Source organism: Ambystoma mexicanum, chromosome 2q (genome assembly GCF_040938575.1).
Source record: "Ambystoma mexicanum isolate Mex_15411 chromosome 2q, UKY_AmexF1_1, whole genome shotgun sequence".
Classification (NCBI taxonomy): Eukaryota; Metazoa; Chordata; class Amphibia; order Caudata; family Ambystomatidae; genus Ambystoma; species Ambystoma mexicanum.
Window position 1 is genome coordinate 52,094,441 of NC_090924.1, and position 23,336 is coordinate 52,117,776.

Sequence of the window (23,336 nt, forward strand, 5' to 3'; positions counted from 1 at the left end):
AAAAAGGGGCAAAGCCCCTTTGCCCAGATGGTCTTTCCATAGAAAGTTTTTACTAATTTTCTGGCTCCTTAACCCCTAGAATTAAAACTCTATTCTCCTCTTTTATCTCCATAGGCTATTCATCTGGAACCTTCTCTGAGGAACCCCTCATCCTATTTCCAAATGCAGAGAAAGATCCGGATCTCTCAAAAAATTGGAGACCTCTCTTCCTTATTAACATAGAAAGTGAGATGTTTGCCAAACTAATTGCCAACACAATTGAATCTTACCTTCCCAGTTTGATCAAATCCGACCAAGTGGGTTATGGCAAAGGGAGGAACATCTCAGCCAATGTGAGGGTTCTCTTTGATGCCATGCAAATTATCTCTTAGGACAAAATGTACCAATCGGGTTATGCCGCTATTGCTCTAGATGCAGAGAAAGCCTTCGATCAGGTTAATTGGCAATATATGTTCCAGGCCCTGCGTTGGCATGGGTGTGGGGAGGGCTTTATTATAGCTGTAGTCAAACTTCTATATTCTGGTCCAAGATCCTCCATATGCATTAATGGTCGTTCCTCTTATTTTTTCCCTTTACTAAGAGGCACTTGGGCAGGGATGCCGCTTATATCCCGTTTTGTATGTATTATCCCTCTTTTACCTCTTTTAGAACATATTGGAGCTGATAAAAATATCCCCGGTATCTGTCAAGGTGTCCATAAAACCAAGATGGCTTCCTATGTTGATGATATTCTCATTCTTTTGCAAAACCCTAAACTATACTTGCCCCATTTGTTGACAAAGTTGCAAGAATTTTCTTCATTATCCGTGTATAAGCTGAATAGGGACAAATCAGAGCTATTACCTCTCAGTCCATTCTACCTCAAGCATAAACTAGATGTCTTTGGTTTTAAATGGTGCAACAACTTAATTACTTAGGCTTATGATTTGCTTTCTCCGTTAGTCGCACTCTCAAATTGATTACTGATTTCTTACTCAACAGACTCAAGGAATTATCCTCTGTTTGGTCTCCTCTATATCTATCCTGGTGGGACGCGTCAATACTATCAAAATGATATTATCTCCCATTAACCTATATTACCTACAAATGCTTCTGGTACCACTACCAACTAATACTTCTAAGTCCATCAACTCAAGTATACTTAATTTCCTATGGGAAAAGCGTAAATGCAAGAGAATTGCTATTAACAAACTTAAAACTCCTTTTGAAAACGGAGGCTTCAGATTTCCTGAAGTACCACAAAGCGTTCCTTCTTAAACAATCCTGTCGCTGGTTTTTTCCACCCGATGCGGGCAAAATCCCTTCTTGGTGCAGACTTGAGAAACAATTGGTTTCCCCTGGTAAAATCACTGACATGTTCTATGTTTTTGGCCACTCTGGCGCTACATATTCTGGCCTTATCAAAGCCTCAAGATCTGCCCTAATCTTCCTTTTCCCATCAATCAAATCCCCACCCCTTGAACTATAACCAGATTTATGGCACAACAGGCCGATCACTATAAACGAAAGGGCATTGTATCGTAAGTCGTGGCTTATCAAGGGCATCAGATTAGTTTATCAAATTGTACAAAAACACACTATCACATCATTTCAAGACCTCAGATGCTCCTTCTCCTTACCAGTTTCAGAGTTCACCTTTTATAACATTTTGGTCAATCTTGTCTTGGCAGCCTACAAACACTCAACCAACGTTCTCACAACGGATACATCCAAGTCACAACTATTGACTATGGCCTCAGATGTCAACGCTGCCAAATTATACAAATTGCTTGCTAATGTTAACTCTCCTACTTTCAGGTGCTGGTTCAATCCCAATGGGAGACGGATTGTAATCAAGTCTTCAATGACAATACATGGGTTCAATTATGGACTAGGATCAGGTGCATCTCCACCTCTGCCAATGTCACACAAAATCTTCTCTTTTTCGTGCACAGAGCCTTTATTACCGCTCCAAAATTGACAAAATGCAAAAGGGATTCCGATGGGAACTGTTGCTCGTGTGGCGATACCCCTTGCACTTCTAAGCACATGTTTTATGACTGTCCTTATGTTTTTAAGATGGGGCAGGAAATTTGGAAATTCTTGAACACTATTTTTAAAGTTGACATCCCTCTTTCTTTTGCTAATGTTTTATTTGGTAGTATGGCCATCCCACAAGGTGAATCACTCCCATCCCACATCTTATATGACCTTTTTATTGCCAATGCCATCAAGCTTATAACTGCCAACTGGAAACATTTTCAAAACATATCTATTAAGGGTTGGTGGAACAATATTTGCAATTTACACAGAATTGAACATTGTATGGCTACCTACCTTGATATTAAACCCAAATACAATATGAAATGGGATCCATGTATTGACTACTTAGATTTCTATAATATGACCACTCATGGTTCATGAACTTATTTCTCCTTGTCTAATGTTCACCTATTTCAACCAATGTTTTTGCATTTGTTGCATATATCCATATTGATCTGTAAATGTATGTATTAATGGTGCCCTCGCTCCCTACCTCCCCAACTCCTCACTGTATTATGTGTCTTTTGTTTGTCCCCCAGTGAGTCCTATGAGCAATCATTTTCCTCTCGCTACACTAGTCATATCAGTGAACGCTCATTTTATTTTCTCTACAGATGGACTTTGTATTTCCAAATATTCTTGTTCTTAGGCACTAGTCTAATCTCATTATATCGAAGAGTTTGTTAGTTTGACATCATGTTTTTGCTGCCCATCTTTATCCATATTGTTGAAACTATTATGTGCAATTAAATGCTTTGTTGTTCACTTGCTGATTTTGAATAAAGATTCAACAAAAAAGACAATTTTGGATCAATAGAGGAATCACAATATCTAGGACGCTGGAAGCGGATTTGCAAATGGAGAAAAGGAATTAATTCCTGTAAGGAACAACTATTGAATGGGTAAGGCCACTATTAAAGACTACCAAGGGGTGCAATTTGGCTCCATAAGATATATTCTCATGGAAGTTCGCTGTGCTGTTTCACTTTGCTCCACAATAAGCTATGCCAAAACCACATGTATGGCTATTTCATCCCGAGAGGATTTGTGCAAAGAAAAAGAAAGCGTGCCAAGGGGTTGTGACTGCAGTACTTGCAAAACTAAATGTTTTTCAGATTAGGTGAGTAGGTTATTACTGGAATGTTATGTAGCACTATCGTTGTTTAGTACAGTAATTCACATCTCCAATGCCTTACTGTCACAGATCACAGGCAATTTTAGAATACACTACAAATGTTTTATTATGCAAGAAAACATGATTAGAGAAATGATAGCTCTAGACATGGCAGATTAAGTAGGTGTTTAAGAGAACTATGTAAGAAAAGGGTTGATTGTGAGCTGTGCATTAAATATTGCAGGCTTTGGAAGCTGTTTTTAACATAGGTTCTCTTAAAAAGAAAACTGCACACATGTCTTGCGTTTAGAAATTCTGAGTCTGCAATAACAGTAAATGCCTATTTATGGATTCAGCTGCCCACTTGTGCTTACAGAACACATTTTAGCATATTGTATACTATGAACAGTCATGAAAGAGTAATTTGTCACCCTGGCCGGAGTGCAGATTTAGCCAGGGTAAAAGACTAAGACTATGCTAGCTGTAACATGTATAAATGCTCTACTTTTGAATGGGGGAAGAGCAGGCACAGACAGATGAGAGGGCAGGTGGTTAGCATGACAGATTGTATGACCATGTGAAGATAGCTGCAGCTATATTAAATAAACCTGTGTCTGAGAATAAGACAAGATTATGTTCATGGGTTTCATTTTTGCCTCAAGTTATTTTCTGAACACAGGCGGCAATACAAATAAGTATTTTCCCACAGTCTCTTGCCGGCCACTAATTGGAAGTGGTAGATAATTATCTGTATCTAGGCTATCCAATCAATCTAACAATTCCCTACTATGGCGATTACATTTGGATAGGATACCGAATAGCTTTATTCCGGCGTGGAGCAATAAAAGCATACAACAAAATGTCATTCATATTTTTAAAAAGCATGACTTTTATTTTAACAATGTACATAAATTAGATATGATCTGACAGTTCAATGTATACCGCTGCACAACTCCCCCAATTGGATTAAAAACTACTTATAAAAACATTGTCTTAACATGCTTCACACTTTAAATAATGCCTGGTGTTGATGTTTTGTTAAAAAAGAAAAATCTTGTCCTTTCGATTTATTCTACAATACCCTCTTCCCAGTTTGAACAGACTTAATGCTTAGACAGTATCAATGTTGAGAAACTCATGAATGAGAGACAAAAATATCTTGCAGCCCATTCCAGCAGTAATAATTTAACAGTTCATAATATCACCAGCACTAGTGGGGGAGGAGACTCACAACCCATCCTTATAAGTCATGTTCATTTAGCTGATAGATGTAATGACAGTGGTGAAACAGCGTTACCATTTGAGGGGTGCTGCCTAAGCAGCCATGACCGATGGATAATCTTAGTCACCATGTTTACTACCAACTGAGTTTCAGTTGATTTATAAAAGGTCAGAGCATGAATTGTTATTAGAAAGCCCTCAATTAGTCCATCTATGCCTTAAGGTAATGAAAAAATGGGCAATAATACGAAGGGATTTATCACCAAAAAGGGTGCATATAATGTTGAAGGCTTATGTACAAACTACACTACCAGTGTTATAACTGGTGTGTTATACAGCCTTGAAGTCCTGCCCTCCTCTCATTCCTTTTGGTTTGAAAAGATTGAAGGAAAGATTCTTCATTCCATTCTGTCTGTTCAAAAGTGCCGCAGGTAGAAGCACTATGGAGTGAACTTGTAGTAACACTGATCAGGGCCCACTGGCTTATTCAGCATAGCATATTCTATGCGACTATGTGCTAATGGCACAGACAACTGAACTTTGTTGGGGGCATTAGGATAGTAATTTAAATCCTTCCTGGCCGACTTTGAATCATTGGTCTTGACACATTTGGAGAACATTGGTTTAACTCTTGAACAAGCTTTGGAATTATCTAACTTTCATGCTATACTGAAGAAGAAAACAAAAGGTGTGGTATTGTTCTAAGAACATGTCTAGATTGACCCAAAAGAAGCCAGTCAGACCCTCCAGAAAATTGCGGCATGAAATGGAAAATATTGCGGCACAAAAACGAAAAAAATTGCGGCACCCAACTGCGTTTTTTGCGGCATTTTCTAACGTTGAAAAATATATCATTTAACATCTTTTTTAGCCTAAAACCAAGTAATTGCAAGACTTTTGTAAGTGAGGAACAAAATGTGTTCTGTCTGGCTGCGCTCTGTAGGACAGCCAGGTCGAGTCACCACAGCCTAACATTTTGGATTGTGGTGGGGGAAGGGGGATACAGCCTGATGAGCTCCAAGGAAATGGTGCTGTGCCACTACTTCCAGCAGACAAGTGGAAAGCAAATAAACAGATAGGCTTGAATTCAAAAGTGTAACCCTGGTTGAAGCCCATAGGTTTGCTTTTCGCTTGTCCTATGACCCCAGGAGAGAGGGGGAACAACTCTACACTTCTCCATGGAAGGAATCCATGAGGCCAAGACACAGGGGCAATGCAGTGGCAGTAACTGCAAGCCCATAATACCTAGCCAAACAATGAACTCTCTTGGGTGGTCATAATTCCTTGGTTATGCCACCCACACATGGTGACTAAACACATCCACAAACAGAAATGAAACATCACAACACTACCAGGGGTCAAGTCCTACAAATTAAAGTGGGGGAGGGAACTCATTAACAAATGCAATGGCATGTGATGTCATCAGAAATTAGCATATCAAGGTGAAATATGCATATATCATTAAATTGGCTTTGCATAACCACCAAAATTGCGCAGGACGAATGGCATTTGCCTTTCATAAATTTTAACACCCAATTTTGTGCGTAATTGGTGTCATACAGCCCAGCCTTGATTCAAGGCTGGGCTGCATGATACAAATGCTTGTAGCTGTATTCGTTTCAAATTGCTTTACAATTATTGTAAAGCAATTTGAAACGAATACAGCTACGAGAGTCTTCAATTGGCATCATGCAGCCCAGCCTTGATTCAAGGCTGGGCTGCATGATACAAACGCTCGTAGCTGTATTCGTTTTCAAATTGCTTTACAATTGGTATCATGCAGCCCATGATACCAATTGTAAAGCAATTTGAAATTAATACAGCTACGAGAGTCTTCAATTGGTATCATGCAGCCCAGCCTTGAGGCTGGGCTGCATGATACCAATTGTAGATGAGCGTCAGGAAGCATTAAGTTTATGCTTTCTTTTCCGGCACTCGACAGGAAAGTAATTTACTTTCCTGTCGAGCGCCGGGAATGAAAACAGTCCAGTGGCCTCTTCGGGTGCTCTGAGTTGGGGGCAGATGAGTGGAAAGGCCAGTGCTTACCTGGCTAGCTTCACCAACTGTCAGCTCGGGCACTCAATGAGCCTTGGAGGTGCCTGGGGTCACAGCCAAAAGCTGCGCATCTCCCAGGCCTGCGTGACCCTCCCCCAATCCTGGGCCTGCAACGCAGAGCCGAGGTGTTAACCCTCAAGCTGCTGCAATCAGCAGCCAGCTGTGTTCGCTCTAAATCATTAAATGAGCGCAAAAAAAGACACACTAAGCTAACGTGTCTTTTTTGCGCTCATTTAATGATTTATAGCGGCAATTGCGGGAAATGGCAAATTTTGCGATTTTTTTGCAAATCGCAAAATCGCCATAAGGTGGATGGTCTGGCCAGTAGTCCACACAGAGTTGTATTTCCAATGCTCCTTGTACCTATCTAACAAAATTATGTTTCCAGTAACTTAAGAGATTTGTCATGTATCTTAGATTCAACATTTGGCCTACGAGGGAGTATGTTGGAAGTTGGACAAACATACCCAAAAGTGATAGGAAATGTCGGCTGTGTCAACAAAAGCTAGAAAAACCACCCAGCACATTGTGACTTCATGTAGTACCCTTGAGTCGAACTAGATCAAGGGTTATAGAGACTTGGTTCACGAAGGAAAACAACATTACAGACCAATTCCAGAGTACGACCTATGGTGCGGAATCCTTGGTAATTACCACAGCCACCTATAGTATTTGGAAAATCGTTAAGGAATATGAGATTCTAGCACTTTATGACACATATACGCACCTGTCACTTTTTGGTCTAGAACATTGGCTCTCTGAATGATAAATATTTTTTGTATTACTACTATATTTTAGTCATAATTGCATTAATTGTATTTATTGGATGAATTAAGGAAATTTAAAAAAATCGGATTTTATCACTATTAATGATTGTGTTTGTGATTAATATGCAATTGTTTCTATTATTAATGTGTGTAAACAGTGCAAAATGTTTAATTTTTTGACCAAACATTTTATAAAACATTTTTAAAAAGATACATACACAGGTAGTGTCAATTTGAGAAGTTATGTTTGGCTGACCATCTATTGAAAAGCAAAATGATGTGCCCCAGTCCCCTGCATGTTTTGGTTCAAGGGTCTGGTAGGTCACATTACTTCAGAAGATTGACCTGTATATAAATGCGCATATGTTTTTTGTAAATGTATTTACTAACTTTGTAGTAGTTCTTTCCCAACATATTACTAATTATACTAGCAGTGTGTTTGTTTTTCTTACCAACATGTTGTATTTAGGATACATTGTAAGGTTTCCAAGTGTAAAGTATGGGTTATTTATTAATAGTAATAACACATTTTTCTAATGCTCATTTACAGCTGTGAACACCTACTCTTGTAACTGTTACACACTTCATGGTATGAGGTCACAAATAGCTAGTTAAAGAGCATGTTTGTGCTGGGTGCACGCTTATGCTGCTTCCTGTGAGTGGACCTATTTTTTCTTTTATCTCCAGCATCACTCTGGGAGCCATACCAGTTATCTCTTTCTCTGGTAGTGTTGGTTGCCAGGACTTGATGGGAGTGTTCTACCTGTAATTATAATATATGATGTTTGTCACGGTGTGCGACTGCTTCATTTTCATAACAGTAATGACTAATGTCAACATTTTTAAAATATCGACTGAATGATTTTGCAATAATTATTTGTAAATAAAACATTATCAACATATATTTACTTTGAGATCATGTCAGTATACAATCACAATTTACAAATTAACTTATTTAATAGACTTTTGTAGTAAGTTAATCTTTCTACATGTGCATCCTCCAGGGACATCATTAAAGGTCGCCAGAGTTCGCAAGTGCGACCTCTGAGGTCTCCCTTGCGACCTCCGATCTCCTTGAGACCTCTTAAAAAAAAGTTTTATTTTTTTCTTTTTTGCAATACAAACTCCTGGGCTGTGGCACACACCATGTGGCTCTTTATTTCTGGAGTGGCTAGCTTTCTTGTTCAGGCCCCTTAAAAAAGGAGAAAAATAAGGACATGAGAGCCACAAGTCTTACACTTTCAGGACTGAACCTAAATAATAAAGAATAGGAATGCCAAAAGATGTGTCTTTCTGGAATTCTATTCAATAATTGCTAGACTCATTAAATGTTTATTTCAGTCACACTTCAGGGGGTGAGTCACTGATTTAGTCTGTTCTAACGCCTCAACTCAGCCTTTCATCCTTCTGAGGTCGATAAATGGATACCAACACAGGTTGTTAAATGTTAAAGGTATTTGTACCGCGCACCGTCACCAACGGAATTGGTCCCCAGGCGCTCAGGCGGATCTGTAAATGATAAAGGTGGGATGGGTTAGTAAGGTGAAGAAGGGAGTAGGATAGTGAGAGGAGTGGTGTTCTGTTGGCAGCTTCAACTCGGTATACACCGGGTGCTGAGCTTTGGTGCGGGTATCGGATCGGTGTCAGTCCGCGTGTGCTGTTGTTCCGGATTATGTGTTGTTGCAATGTTGTGAAGTGTGTGCGGCTTGTTGTGCGAGAGATGGTTGTGTGAGTTTTTTGAGTGAGATAAGTATGCAGAGTTTGAGCTTATATTGGTTAGTGGGTTACCTGGCCTTTACCATGCTAACATTCACAGTTCTGTCTGAGTGTGGCACTTGCCGGCCCTCACATTCCCATCCAGACGCGGTGCAGGCCAACGCTCAGGACTCCATCCAGGTGTGGTCATGCCAACACTCATACTCCCACCCAGATGCGGCGCAGGCTAGTGTCTGGGGACCCGTCCAGGTGTGGGCATGCTAACACTCACAACTCCATCTGAGCGCCACGCAGGCTGGTGTTCACAACTCTAGGTGTGGCCCATGTTAGCATTCACGTTTTTCTAGGTGCGGGCATGTTATCCTTCAATCGATCCTATCCAGGTGCGACGCAGGCCAGCGTCTATCTAGATGCGTCTGCCGGTCTGGATATGTTCATCCGGTACGTGCGAGTCGGAGAGTCAATTGGGCTTTCGTGTGGGTCTAGGTATGTGGTCAGTCTCTGCAGCCTTTCTTTGTGGCTATTTTCCATGATGTCCTATGCTCTGTCGAGTGGTTGGTTATTTGGTTTGAGTGTTTGTCCAATTTGAGAGTGATCGAGGTTGGAGTTATTTACGTCATTGTTTTAATGTCTGGGCATTCTAGTGCGTCTCCGTTGTGGTTATGCTTTGAAGAGCCATGATTTGAGGAGTTTTCTGAATGCTAGGTGGTTTGTTGTATTCCGTATATTCTTCGGTAGGTCATTCCAGGTTTTAGGTGCCTGGTGAGAGAAAGACGATCCTCCGAGTTTTTTTCTGTTGTAGGGTTTTGGTTCTAGGCGTATGTCGGTGCTTGATCTTAGTGTTCTTGTCGGTTGGTGTAGGCGTAGTTTGTCGCTTAGGAATTCTGCGCCTTGTTTGTGTATTGCTCTGTGCGTGATGCACATGGCCTTGAACTTTATTCGCTGTTTCAGTGGTAGCCAGTGTAGTATTTTAGCACGGGTGTAATGTGTTCTCTTCTGGGTAGCTTGAGGAGGAGTCTGGCTGCTGCATTTTGTATCTGTTGCAGTTTTTTTTAGAAGTTGTTCGGGCATGCCCAGGTATAGGCTATTGGCATAGTCCACTCTGGACATGATCAGAGCGATGATGGTAAGTGTTTTGTTGGCGAATAACAGGAACGGTAGGATCCTTTTTACTGCTCATAGAGGAAGAAACATTTCTTGATTACCAAGTTTAATTGTGGCTCCAGAGTGAGGTTGTTATCCATCAGGACCCTTAGGTTTTTTACAGTTGATGATGGTTCTGGTGTGGTGCCGAGCTCTCTTGGCCAGGGGATGTAGTTGATGTCTCCTCCCTTTTTTGAAACAATCATTATCTCTGTTTTGCCTGGGTTGATTTTGAGATGGTTGAGGTTCATCCAGTTGAATATGTCACGAAGGCAGTTCTCTAGTGTGGTGTTTTCTTCTCGGGTGTCTTGTATGTTGAAGATTATTTAAGTATCGTCGGCGTAGTTGTAGCATGTGAGGCCGTGTTTTTTGATGAGTTTTATTTATAGGTACATGTAGATGTTGAATAGAAGCGGGGAGAACGATGATCCTTGTGGTACTCCGCACGTGGAGACTCTGGGTTTGGATTTACAAGGTTTCATCCATATTGTTTCTGTTCTGTTTGATAGGAAGGATTTGATCCATAGTAGGGCAGTGTCTGTTATCCCTAATCCTTCTCATCTCTTTATGAGGATGGCATGGTTGACAATGTCGAAGGCTGCAGACAGATCAAGGAGAATCAGGGCGGTGCTGTTGTCCGAGTCTGCGTTTGTTTTCAGGTCGTCCCATATTGAGAGGAGAGCCGATTCTGTTCCTCTCATAGGTCTGAAGCCAACCTGTGCCTGGTCTAGTAGGCAATGTTCTTCTATGAATTCTTGGGTTATTTGGTAGACGTACGTTTCTAGCAGTTTGACTGTGTATGGTATGTTGGAGATGGGTCTGTAGTTAGATAAGTCCTCTACGTTTCCTGTTGTGTCTTTGAGTAGTGGCTTGATGTAAGCCGATTTGAAGGCCTGCGGTACTTTACCTGTTGGGATTGAGAGGTTGAGGAGGTTCCTGTGGTATTCCATGGGGGTTCCTTGTTTGAGAATTGTTTTGTATATGTCCGGGGCAAGGGTCTTCAGGAGAGCCCCATTTGTTGCTTTGGTTTACCAGTTTGACGAAAGCCTCAACTGATATTTCTGGGAAGTTTCCTAGCTTGTTTGCGTGTTCCTCGTCTGTGTTGGTGGGGTTTGAGCTGTGAACGCTTGGTCTGTTTTGTGTGTGTTGGATGGAGGCTATTTTGTTTTTGAAGTGGTCTCCGAGGTCCTCGCAAAGTTTTGTCGATGGGATTGGCGTGTTGTTGCAGGCCAGTGGGTTTTTTATTTCGTTTATGATTTTGAATAGTTCTTTTTGAGCGTTTGGTGCTCTGAAGATTCGGTTGTCGTAATGTTTCCTCTTTGCTTTTTGTATTTCCTTTTTATATGTGCAGATCTGTTATAGGTATTTCAATTTGTTTGCAGTGTTGTTGTTGTTCCTCCATTCAGATTCTAGTTTTCGGTTTTTCCTTTTCATGGCATTGAGTAGTGGGGTGAACCATTTTTCTGTAGTTTTCTTGCGTGATGGGGTGAAGGGCTTTTCTTTGGCGGTGTGGTCAAGGGTTGTTGCAATCCAGGTATGAAGTAGGGCAACTTTTTTGTCTAGGTCTGCTTCTTCCATGGTTGATGCTTGTGGTTTGCTGAGTTCTAGGAGCTCGGTTAGATTGGAGTTTTTTATGGTTCTCCAATTTCTTTTCATCTTGATGGGTTGCTTTTCTTGTTGCTTTTTTGTCAGAGCGGCGGTTGTGATTATGATCGGAATAATGAGGTGGTTGCTCCAAAGTATTTGAATTGGGGGTGCCGTGATGATGAGATCCTTGTTGGCGAAGATTGCGTCAAGTGTGTGCCATGCTGAGTGGGTTGCTCCTTTGACTTGTTGTTGTAGGTTCATGGCTGCTAGTTGGGCGGTTAAGGATTTTTGTGTGGTTGTGGTTTCTTCGTCGAACCAGATGTTGAAATCTCCAAGGATGATCAGATGATTGTACTTGATGGTTAGGGTAGTGATTGCTTCCGTGAAAGTGTCTACGAAAGTCGCATCGTAGGTTGGTGGTCTGTATATCAGTATGAATTTCAGGTTGGTTTTGGGGTTTACTGAAAGTCGTAGTATTAAGGATTTGCATTTGTCGATGTTTAGTGGATCTTCCATTTTGATGGCCAGTTGTTCCTTGTGGATGATCGCTAGTCCCCCCCCCCCATTTTGGATTTTCTGTTTGTTTGGATGCATTTGAAGTCTTCAGGCAGGCAGCTGTTGAGGGGGATCTTGTAGTTGTCGTCTAGCCATGTTTCGGTTACAAATAGGATGTCTCTTCTTGCATGATCTTGTTCTCTTTCTGACCGTCCTTTTCTGGTACGGGCTATTTTCCAGTCTAGGTGCAGGCGTGGTATGGTAGTTGGTCCTTTATGCTGTGCTGTGCGGTCGCAGTGAGCTCGGTTTTCCTTCTCTGGATACGCTGGGGTGTTCTCTGGCTCGGAGTTGTTTTCTGTCGGTGGGTAGGGTATGTTTCCTAAGGGTGCACTGTCGGTGGGGGGGGGGGGTTGGAGTGTTAACGGTCTGCTGGTACGGGATCTGGTTGGGTTAGGTAGTGGTGGGTTTCCGGGATTGGTAGAGTACTGAACTAAGCGCAGTTAGATTATTTGAGAGATCTGTATATTTGGTGAGAGTCCTATCAGTGCAATCTAAACATCACATGGTGCCGTTCGGAGACAAGGCCCCTGCTAAGTTTGAGAGACATGCACAGTGGGAGAGACGTCCACCAGCTCAATCTAAACGCCACACAGTGCAGTTTGGAGACAGAGCCCCTGCTAAATTTGAGAGCCATGTATAGTGGGAGAGAGGCCTATCAGTGCAATCTAAACACCATACAATTCAATTAGGAGACAGAACCCCCGCTAAACCTGAGAGACCTGTGTAGTGGGAGAGAGGCCCATCAGTGCAATCTAAACCTCATATAATGCAGTTTGTGGACAGAGTCCCTGCTAGATTTGAGAGACCTGTACAGTGGCAGAGAGGCCCATCAGTGCAACCCAAACATCACACAATGCAATTAGGAGACAGAACCTCTGCTAAATATGAGACCTGTGTAGTGGGAGAGAGACCTATCAGTGCAACCTCGATATCACACACTGCAACTAGGGGACAGAACCCCTGCCAAACCCGAGAGACCTGCACGGTGGGAGAGAGGTCCACCAGCGCAACCCAAACACCACACAATGCAGCCTGGGACAGAACCCCTGCTAAATTTGAGAGACCTGTGTAGTGGGAAAGAGGCCTATCAGTGCAACCTAGACATCATACAATGCAATTAGGAGACAGAACCCCTGCTAAATTTGAGAGACCCACACAGTGGGAGAGAGGCCTGTCAGTGCAATCTAAACATCATACAATGCAGTTTGGGGACGGAGCCCCTGCTAGATTTGAGAGACCTGTATAGTGGGAGAGAGGCCTATCAGTGCAACCTAAACATCATACAATGCAGTTTGGGGACGGAGCCCCTGCTAAATTTGAGAGACCTGTATAGTGGGAGAGAGGCCTTTCAGTGCAATCTAAACATCATGAAATGCAATCATTTTTTACTTTTGGGTTTGGTAAGTGGCTCTAGTCCAGACCCAGGCCACTCCTACCTTACTGGTCCTTGTGGATGATGGTTGACGGCAGGCCACTGCTTCCCCTGCAGACACCAGCTGACACTTCTTGGATCCGCCTCTGTTGGAGCCCCCTTGGCATTGGGGCCCTTAGCCACAGGGCTGCACGGGCAGAGGGCTGCCCTGGGGGACCAGTGATAAAGAGGGAGCGAGTGGGGGAGGGAAAAGGGAGCAAGGGGCCTGCTTTTCAGGCTCGGGGTGCCACTGGATGGGCAAAAAGAAACGCAATCAAGGCGCTTCCTGGGCGCACGCACTCACCGGGCTCCAGGGATGGCAAATGGAGCCGGTGGGTGCTGCGAGTCACTAGGATCGCCAGGCACCACGCATGGACCAATGGGAGCGGGCACGGGGAGGACGGGGGGCGGGAGGACGAGGATTCAGGAAGAGGGTGCGGGGAGGAAAAGGGGAGCAAGGGGCCTGCTTTCAGGCTCGGGGTGCCACTGGAAGGGCAAAAAGAAACGCAATCTAGGCGCTTCCGGGGCGCACGCACTCACCGGGCTCCAGGGATGGCAAATGGAGCCGGTGGGTGCTGCAAGTCACTAGGTTCACCAGGCACCACGGATGGACCAATGGGAGCGGGCAGGGGCAGGACAGGAGGCGGGAGGACGAGGATTCAGGGAGAGGGTGCGGGGAGGGAAAGGGGAGCAAGGGGCCTGCTTTCAGGCTCGGGGTGCCGCAGGATGGGCAAAAAGAAACGCAATCAAGGCGCTTCCTGGGCGCACGCACTCACCGGGCTCCAGGGATGGCAAATGGAGCCGGTGGGTGCTGCGAGTCACTAGGCTCGCCAGGCACCACGGATAGACCAATGGGAGCGGGCAGGGGCGGGACGGGAGGCGGGAGGACGAGGATTCAGGGAGAGGGTGCGGGGAGGGAAATGGGAGCAAGGGGCCTGCTTTCAGGCTCGGGGTGCCACAGGATGGGCAAAAAGAAACGCAATCAAGGCGCTTCCTGGGGGCACGCACTCACTGGGCTCCAGGGATGGCAAATGGAGCCGGTGGGTGCTGTGAGTCACTAGGCTGATATTGGGTGTATATTTCTTCTATGTAAAGCGCTTAAGCTTAAGTGCTATATAATAACACATCATTATCATTTGGTCATGGACGTCTGCTTGCAATCACAGTAATTTGGTAATATGGGCCTATACACACTGATCTTAACGATACATATGGCGATCCATTCAGGTATGAAATGTACATCACATTATAGTGATATCATAACCATATTTTTCGTAGTGTACAATGCTATGTGATGCCACTTCCTGTTTTGTCAATGGGTGAAAGGTCGTGTTCCATAGCTTCCCGCAATATCACTTTGGGGTGGGGTCAAATGACATCACTTCCTGTGATGTCATCAGGGGGTCAAGGGTCGTGTGATGTCACTTCCGCTACCCCTGGCATTTTGGTGAAATTACGTCCCTGGCATCCTCCTTTAAAGATTACGACTTCAAAAGAGGTATGATCTTATAATTTACAAACGTACGTGCATGTTAATATAATTGTTGTGAAGAGCTTGTCACTGTATGGAAGAGCTGGTGAGGTCATATGGAATGTTTGGTGTTGAATGATGTGCGAGTGTTCCAGACAAAGTGAGATAAGTCTGGGTGATGGGACCCAGTGGTTCAAGCTGTCTTACTGCAACCTGTAATAAAGATATCTGGAGAAACATAAGAAGACTACAGAAGGTGCTTTTTAACACTGGCGACGAGGATTACTAAGAACCCACCTGAAGAAGAAACTGCTGAGGGGGGGAGCAGCAAGAGAAGGGTAGGAACCACTGCCCCCCAGAGAAACAGAAGTAAGTCCCATCACCCAGGGGCGCAGAGTGCTTGGGGGTCAGAAGCACTGAAAGCCCGAGCACAGACCAAGGTCAGCCTACATCAAACCCTTAGCAGGGGTAGCAGTATCATCCAGGGCAAGGAGAAGGGAGAAGTACCTGTGCAGAGATATGGGGCTAAACATGGGGCAAAGCAGAGGGGGAAGTGAAGCTGTTCCCCAAAAGTGAAGCCCTTAGACTGAACCAGCTCCAAAAGTAAAACAAAAATGTGAAGCAGAGGTTCAAGAGTGAAGCAGTTCTGAAAAGGAGAAGTTGAGTCAAGGGGGTAAGGGGATGTGCAGTAAGAGAAAGCCACAGCTTTCTTCCATGTGTGGAAGAAATTATTCTGTAAGCGGGAAGGCACATAAATGGTTTCTTTCAAAAGCAAAAGGGCAATGCGGTAATTGAGAAGTGAAGGTGAAGGCGTATGATTGAATGCGCAGGAGTATAGCAAATGCTCAGGAGTATAAGCAAAACTTCAGTGGTATGCGGTAACACAGAAAAGAAAATGCAGATCGGGACACCAATGACATTTTGGGAACTTGTTTAGCCAACGGTGCTGCAGCACTCACGTGCGTGGGTGAGTAGTAGCGGACGACCGTTGGTGCCTCGAGTCAGATAAGAGATCATCACTGCGCTGCATCGGTGTTGCAAGTGATGACGTAGAAACTTTGTCTTGGGGGATGGCGAAGCGTTAGAACGCTGAGTAAAGAACCCCAAGACGTGTTTTGGCGTGAAGGGGGAAGACTTCTGTATGAACAGTGAAGGCAGTGGCTGCAAATCACTGCAAATGAAAGCAGCGGGGTTGCAAGGGAGCAAGATCACACAGTGAAAAATCAAGTATGAGGTCGAGAAGCCAAGAGTAAAGGGTGGCAGTAAAGTGCAGAGCAGCATCGGAAAATACCTGCTAATGGACTGGCATACAGGAAACAAGCAAGTCAGCATATTATGCATAACGAAGGACAGTGGGCATTAAGGAAAGGCCCGCAAAGAGATTAATATGTTTTACGGCTATGTAGAGCAACAAGGAAAGTTGCTTGGTGGTATGTGAGGGATTTCTTTTTTCTCAGAAGGGCGTTTGATTGCATTTGTAGAGTGGATGAATGCAGTCAGTAATGTCTGTGTGAGAACCGTAGTGAATACTGCTTGAAGTCATTAATGTTCTGTAGATGTACCATTATTCTAGGAGTTGCAGGTTTTAGGCTGCAAGAAGGCGGCATGGACTCATAGTGGTTAAGGATATGTGCATAAAGAGGATTTCGAAATGCAAGATGTCCTTTTATAGAATTGAGTCGCCAATGTAGAAGGTTGTTTTATCAGAAGTGTGATAGTGCAGATATGTCTCAAGTGTGATAGTTGGGGTGAAGTGTCGGGATATCGTCCCATTGAAGTAGGGATAGCGTTCATTGTGAGTAGGGATAGCGTTCCATTGTGAGTAGGGATAGCGTCCCACAACACAAGAGTAGGGATAGCGTCCTGCGTGAAGTAGGGATAGCGTCCTGCATGAAGTAGGGATAGCTTCCCACGTGAAGTAGGGATAGCGTCCCAGGAGAGTAGGGATAGCATCCCATTGTGAGTAGGGATAGCGTTCCATTGTAAGTAGGGATAGCGTCCCACAACAGAAGAGTAGGGATAGCGTCCCGCAGTAGAGTAGGGATAGCATCCCGCGTGAAGTAGGGATAGCGTCCTGCATGAAGTAGGGATAGCTTCCCACGTGAAGTAGGAATAGCGTCCTAGGAGAGTAGGGATAGCATCCCATTGTGAGTAGGGATAGCGTTCCATTGTAAGTAGGGATAGCGTCCCACAACAGAAGAGTAGTGATAGCGTCCCGCAGTAGAGTAGGGATAGCATCCCGCATGAAGTAGGGATAGCGTCCTGCATGAAGTAGGGATAGCTTCCCACGTGAAGTAGGGATAGCGTCCCAGGAGAGTAGGGATAGCGTTCCATGATAGAATAGTAGGGATAGTGTCCCGTAGTATAGTAGGGTTTGCGTCCCGCCTGAAGTAGGGATAGTATCCTGCGTGAAGTAGGGATAGCATCCCGTGCGAAGCAGGGAGAGCGTCCCATGTCAAGTAGGGAAAGCGCCCCAGTGGTGTTTAGTATCGGGATAGCGTCCCAGAAATGCTTTGCGCCGTATCACTCAATAAACAGATGCATGCTATGGGTGTTGTCTGGCATGGTGGCCTAAACCTATCCTGCCTCCTATATCAGTTTTGGTTGTACCCAGAGTGTGACCAACATCCCATGTATAAATGAATGCTGTGTGGAGAATGTGTGTGCCTGTATTTGTTTTGTGGGTGTAAGGAAGGAGATGTGTCTAGTGTAGTACTGGTAGAGGGTGCATTTCACATGTCGGTGTGTCATTGGAAAGGAAGGAGATGTGTTGTGAAGTGCTTGTAGGTGGCGTGTTTCGTATGGGTGTGTTGTCATTGGAAAGGAAGGAGATGTGTTGTGAAGTGCTTGTCATTGTATGGAAGAGGTGGTGAGGTCATATAGAATGTTTGGTGTTGAATGATGTGTGTGTGTTCCAGACAAGGTCATTTAAGCCTGGGTGATGGGACCCAGTGGTTCTGTTCAAGCTGTCTTACTGTAACCTGTAATAAAGATGTCTGAAGAAACATAAGAAGACTACATAAGGTGCTTTTTAACAATAATGTATTCATGTTCTAAAATGTGTGATGCCACATCTGTAATGGGAATCAAGGGATCATGTGTGTGTATATATATATATATATATATATAGTTATGGTTAAGTTGCTAATCCCATAGGAAGAGCACTTTTTGGGCGGCTTAGAAGTATATGGCCCACTCTGAATTTTTTTGCAAAGTTTGGTGTGGTTTGCTCCAGGGGGGGCAAAGTTATAGGGGGGTCCCAAAAGTTCTTTTTTTCCCATAGAGTGAATGGGGAAAAAAACTTTGCGCACGCCTACAGCTCAAACCACTGGACAGATTTTCACCAAATTTGCAGCAGGAGCAGCGGCATGGTCCCAAAAGCGTGCTTTTGTAAATTTGGTGAAAATCCGTCCAGTAGTTATTTTTAAACGATCAAAAAGTAGGTAAAAAAAAATGTGTAATATCTATGTCCGCTCCGCAGACACACTTCCCTGTTCGCTCCGCATGGTAATATGGTCATAGGGTATCTTACAGGAATGCAAATCCAAAGTAAAACCTCTCTGGGTCTTCGAACTGGGGGTTTTCTGGAACGGGTCTCCTGGCAAGAGAAACAGTGCCTTTTTTGATGCAGTGCTTTGTTGCAGAGTTGAATGCTGGTTTCCACTTTCTTAAAGGAACATTATATACGAAATCCCCATCTTAAGCTTGGGGAACAGACAGATTTTCCTTACCCCATATTGTCTCTGCATCCTAGGTATAGGGACTGTACCCATTAAGAGGAACCCAGTCCCTACTTTGTTTCATGTCACTGTCCCAACCCTGGGAAGGGGACTAAGAATGGGTGGCATGGGGATTCTCCGTATATCACCCACGGGCATGGCCCATCACCTAGCTTCCTTGTTCAAATCTCTGAAGACCCTAAAAAGAGGCAGGGACATACGCACAGTGTGTTTGTTACATACACAAGTAAGATGGAGGTAATTCATACATCTATGCACATTTTATACTGAATGTATGTGACAATCAGTGTGCCTCCAGGCATGGCGAGGGAGAAGAGGTGGCCTTGAAGGACTGCCTGGGTGAATGGGGGAGGTTCGAATACATGCTGAGATCACCCTATCACATTCCATTTCTATTTAAAGAAAGAAAAGATCACCATAAATATGTTTTTATACTTATTGTACATGTTTTACTAATGTAGTTAAATAAAGGCTAAATAAATTCCCGAACTTGTGCATTTGGTGAGTAGTCTTCTTCCTTGACTTAAGCCTGGGTGGGACTGGTAGAGGCATACTTGGGTGTGGCTATGAGCACTAAGGTGTGGATACGAAGAGGCATTACTAGCATTTACGTGATAGTATGTCACCAAAAGGATTGTCAATCACGAAGATATCGCATGACAAACACCACAACATTATGTGACAACTTCTATAATTGTGTACTTTCCCATTTGATGCCATTTCATATCTGGTATAAAAGCATTTCTTCACTTCAGCCGCTTTGCATAACGGGTGTGAGAAACCTGAGGGTATCCTCACACCTACTCCCCTTGGATCCTCTTTGCCATTCCCTGGCCACCTGAAATCGCTTTTGGATCTTGACTCTGGGGGTGGAGATTTGAGGAAGGATGACCTGTGTGGAGGGTCCTTGGATATGGAGGAGGGATATGGTATCCCCCCTTTTCTGGTGAGAACCAAACATACCCTCCCCCTGACTTTATAGGCTGTTGTAAACCATCTTTTCTCATTTTCCCCCATTCAGACCATCATAATGCTGGGACAGTGCACACTAACATGTTATTTCACCACTCTTGTACTGAGACGAGAAGGAGGTCTGAGGACCGTTGTGAGGGACAGACATGTCACAACAACTATGGTCAGGCAATGAGTATTAAGAACTCTCACCTGCAACCTGTTAAAAGGTTGCAGGTGTACAAAAGAGCAAGAAAGCAGCAGAGCGGAGAACCAGCTTGGCAGGAGTGTGTGGCAAGTCGTGTTGGAGCAGGCAGAGTATGGGCTGTTGACAAGGACCCCGACCACAGAGAAGACAGAAAGACGGAGGAATACATGGGAGGAACATCCAGTCGAACGACTGTTACCAGGGGTAAGTAACTTGTTCTTCAAATGGCTTGTGTCCTCCTACATATTCCTCATCTTTGATAGACACGTAAAGCAGTGTTTGTTTGGTGAAGAGAGTAAGAATTTTACCATCAATGGTTTAAATGAACAGAATGGAGGACAGCTTTTCCAAAGCTTCCATCCTGACTTAGGGTACAATCAAGGCAGAAATGCTTAGTGAAAGTGTGTATTGTAGACCACGTAGCTGCCTCACAAATGTTTTAACATGAACACCTCTTTGCAGAGCAGAAGTAGTAGCCATGCCCCTAGTGGAATGGGCTCTCAATCCTTCTGGAGGATCCTTGCCCGCCACCCTGTTTCATTCTGAAATAGGTAGAATAATCCATCTGGATAAGGTCTGCTTTGTTACAGCCTGACCCAGTCTGTGACCCGTATAACCTATGAATAGTTGGTCATCCAGACAAAGTTTTGCCAACCTTGAAATGTAGAAGCTCAGAGCCCTATGTGGAGCGAGCCTGTGCAACCTCTCCTGGAGGATAGCAAGTGGGTAACACAATATTTTGTCCTAAATGAAAGTCTGAAATGACCTTATGTAGAAATGAAGGCTTAACCCTCAGGATAACCTTGTCCTTGTGAAATACTGTAAATGGTGGTTTAGAGGATAGTGCCTGCAACTCACTCACTCTACGGGCTGAAGTTAGTGCTACCAACAAGATGGTCTTGAATGTTAGTAACTTTAAGGGACATGAATGGAGTGTTACAAATGGTGCACACTAGAAATTTTAACACCAGATTAAGGTCCCAAACGGTACCCTGAAAGGGAGATGGTGGTAACACATTAAGTGTCCCTTCAGAAATTCTATCACCAAAAGGTATCTTAAAATATAAAGTTTCCTCAGACGAGTGCCTGAAGATGGATAGTGCCGCCAGATAATTTTTAATGGTCCCAACCTGGAGCCCCAGATTGGCTAAGTACAGTAGAAAGGATAACACCTTTGGTGTTTTTCATAGCAAAGGGTCCACATTATTGTCCCTGCACCAGCTGCAGAATTTTTCCAACGGCAGCAGTACAAAGACTTTGTTGCTGGCCTTCTGGCTGAAAGTAAAATCTCCATTACGTCATCCGGGAGGTCCCAAACCTTATACCTCAGCCTTTCAGAAACCATGCGTGAAGGCTGAGTGTCTTGACCTCTGTTAGGCAGAATCATGTGCAGTGCCCTTAGGGACCACTACACATAATTAAGATTACAGATGGTAATACAAGTTCACCTTTGGTAAAAGCCTGTACTACTATGTTAAAGTGGTAGCAGTAGCGGAGCAGCCAGGCTGATCTCGAGAGTATATGAGCAGTAGCAGAGATTACACATGTATTTGGACATAGATGGCGTCATATGGGACTTCTTGTAATTAAGGGGGAAACCCAGTCTATGAAGAAAGTGGCAGGTGACGCTGAGATGATCCAGGACTTGTTTGGGAGAATGCGCCCTAATCAGCCAATCGTCCAGGTAGGGGTAGACTTGAATCCCATCTCCTGAGACTCACTGCCACCACCGCCATCAGTTTGGTGAAAAACCTTGGGCAGAGGTCAGCCCGAATGGCAGAACTCGAAACTGATAATGCAGCCACCAACAGCGAACCTCAGCGGTACTTTGTGCTTGAGATGGATTGGCAAGTGATAAAAAGCATCCTGAAGGTCCAATAACCTCATCCAATCCTGGAGTTGGAGGGCCTGGGCCTGAAGGATCTGAGAAAGTGTGACCATCTTGAACTTGTCCTTCCTGAGGAACTTGTTCAAATATCTCAAGTTCAAGATGGGTCTCAGTCCTCCATCCTTCTTGGGGATTAGGAAATATGAATTATATCTTCCTTTGTTCCTCTCCGTTACAGGTACCGGCTCAATAGCACCTCTTTCTAGCAGGGTCAACATTTCCTGCACAAGGTACGGATCTGGAAGCTTTAAAGCACGGCTCCCCGGTGGATGGTTCTGAGCTCGCTGAACGAAGGGGAGGCAGTAACCTTGGGCTATCGAAGTAATGTCTCACCATTCTTTCAGATGCTGAGACAGTCTGCCTCCCAGAGGGGTGTCATGACTCAAGACCTCACAGAGGTTTTGAGGAAGCTGAAGTAGTGGCTGAGTGTAAAGATGCCACTGCTTGAGTGGACTTTGTACCTCTCCCTGTCCACCACAAGGGAATCTTCTTTGGCCTTGTTGACCAGCCATTCCTCTCGCTCTTCCAACTGAGGAGTAATAGCGAAAGGATCTACCCCTCCAAGACGGTCCACTGGGGTGAAAAGGCTGAGGCTGCCTAATAGCAGCACCCAAAGATTTGGCTGCCACCTTTGAGGTCTGCAGCTTCTCAAGGCTTTTGTCAGCCTTCCTGCCAAACAGAGGAGACCCGTCAAAAGGCATTGTAAGGAGTCGAGACTGCACGTCCAGTGCAAATCCAGATTTCCTTAACCAGGCAAATCTGCAAATTATGGTGCTTGCTGCCATGGCTCTGCTGATGCTGTCAGCAAAATCCAGACCCGACTCAAGAGACTTGCACATGGCTCCCTTGCCATGCTTAACAATGGCCAAGAAACCGTCTCTTTCCTCCACTTCGGGAATATGCTCAGCCGCCATAGAAATGCAGTCCCTTAGAGTGTATGAAATCTTTGCCAAGGCAATGTGGAATTGGCTGATTTAAGAGCCATGCTCCCAGCAGAAACGACTTTACTCGACCAGGCATTTTAAGCTGCCTGTTTCAAGGTAGTGGTTGCTTCCTGCACCACCAGACATTCTGGGGTAGGGTGCTTCGATAAGTAGCTGGGATCACTACTTGAAGGGTGGTATTTTCTTGTCAGGTTCCTATTTACTTTTGGACTTGACTCTGGTGTTTCCCAATTGGCACTTACTCTCTTCAGAAGAGCAATGTGAAAATGTAAGATGGGATCCTTTTATAGACCTTTATCTAGGATATCTGTGAGGTCATCCTGTTCGAAGGGGAGGGCAAGTCTGCTCCATCCCAGGTAATCCACTACTCTGGTCATCTGTGGCCTTTAAGAGGCATCTGCATGCTAATGACTCAGGCTTTCCAAATTCCAATTCCGGTAAAGTGTCCACTCCACTGGTTGTCTGCACATTTTCATATAGGTCTTTCAGCCTGGATTCCTCCGATATCAAGCTATCAGAGACATTTGGTGTGCCATAATGCAA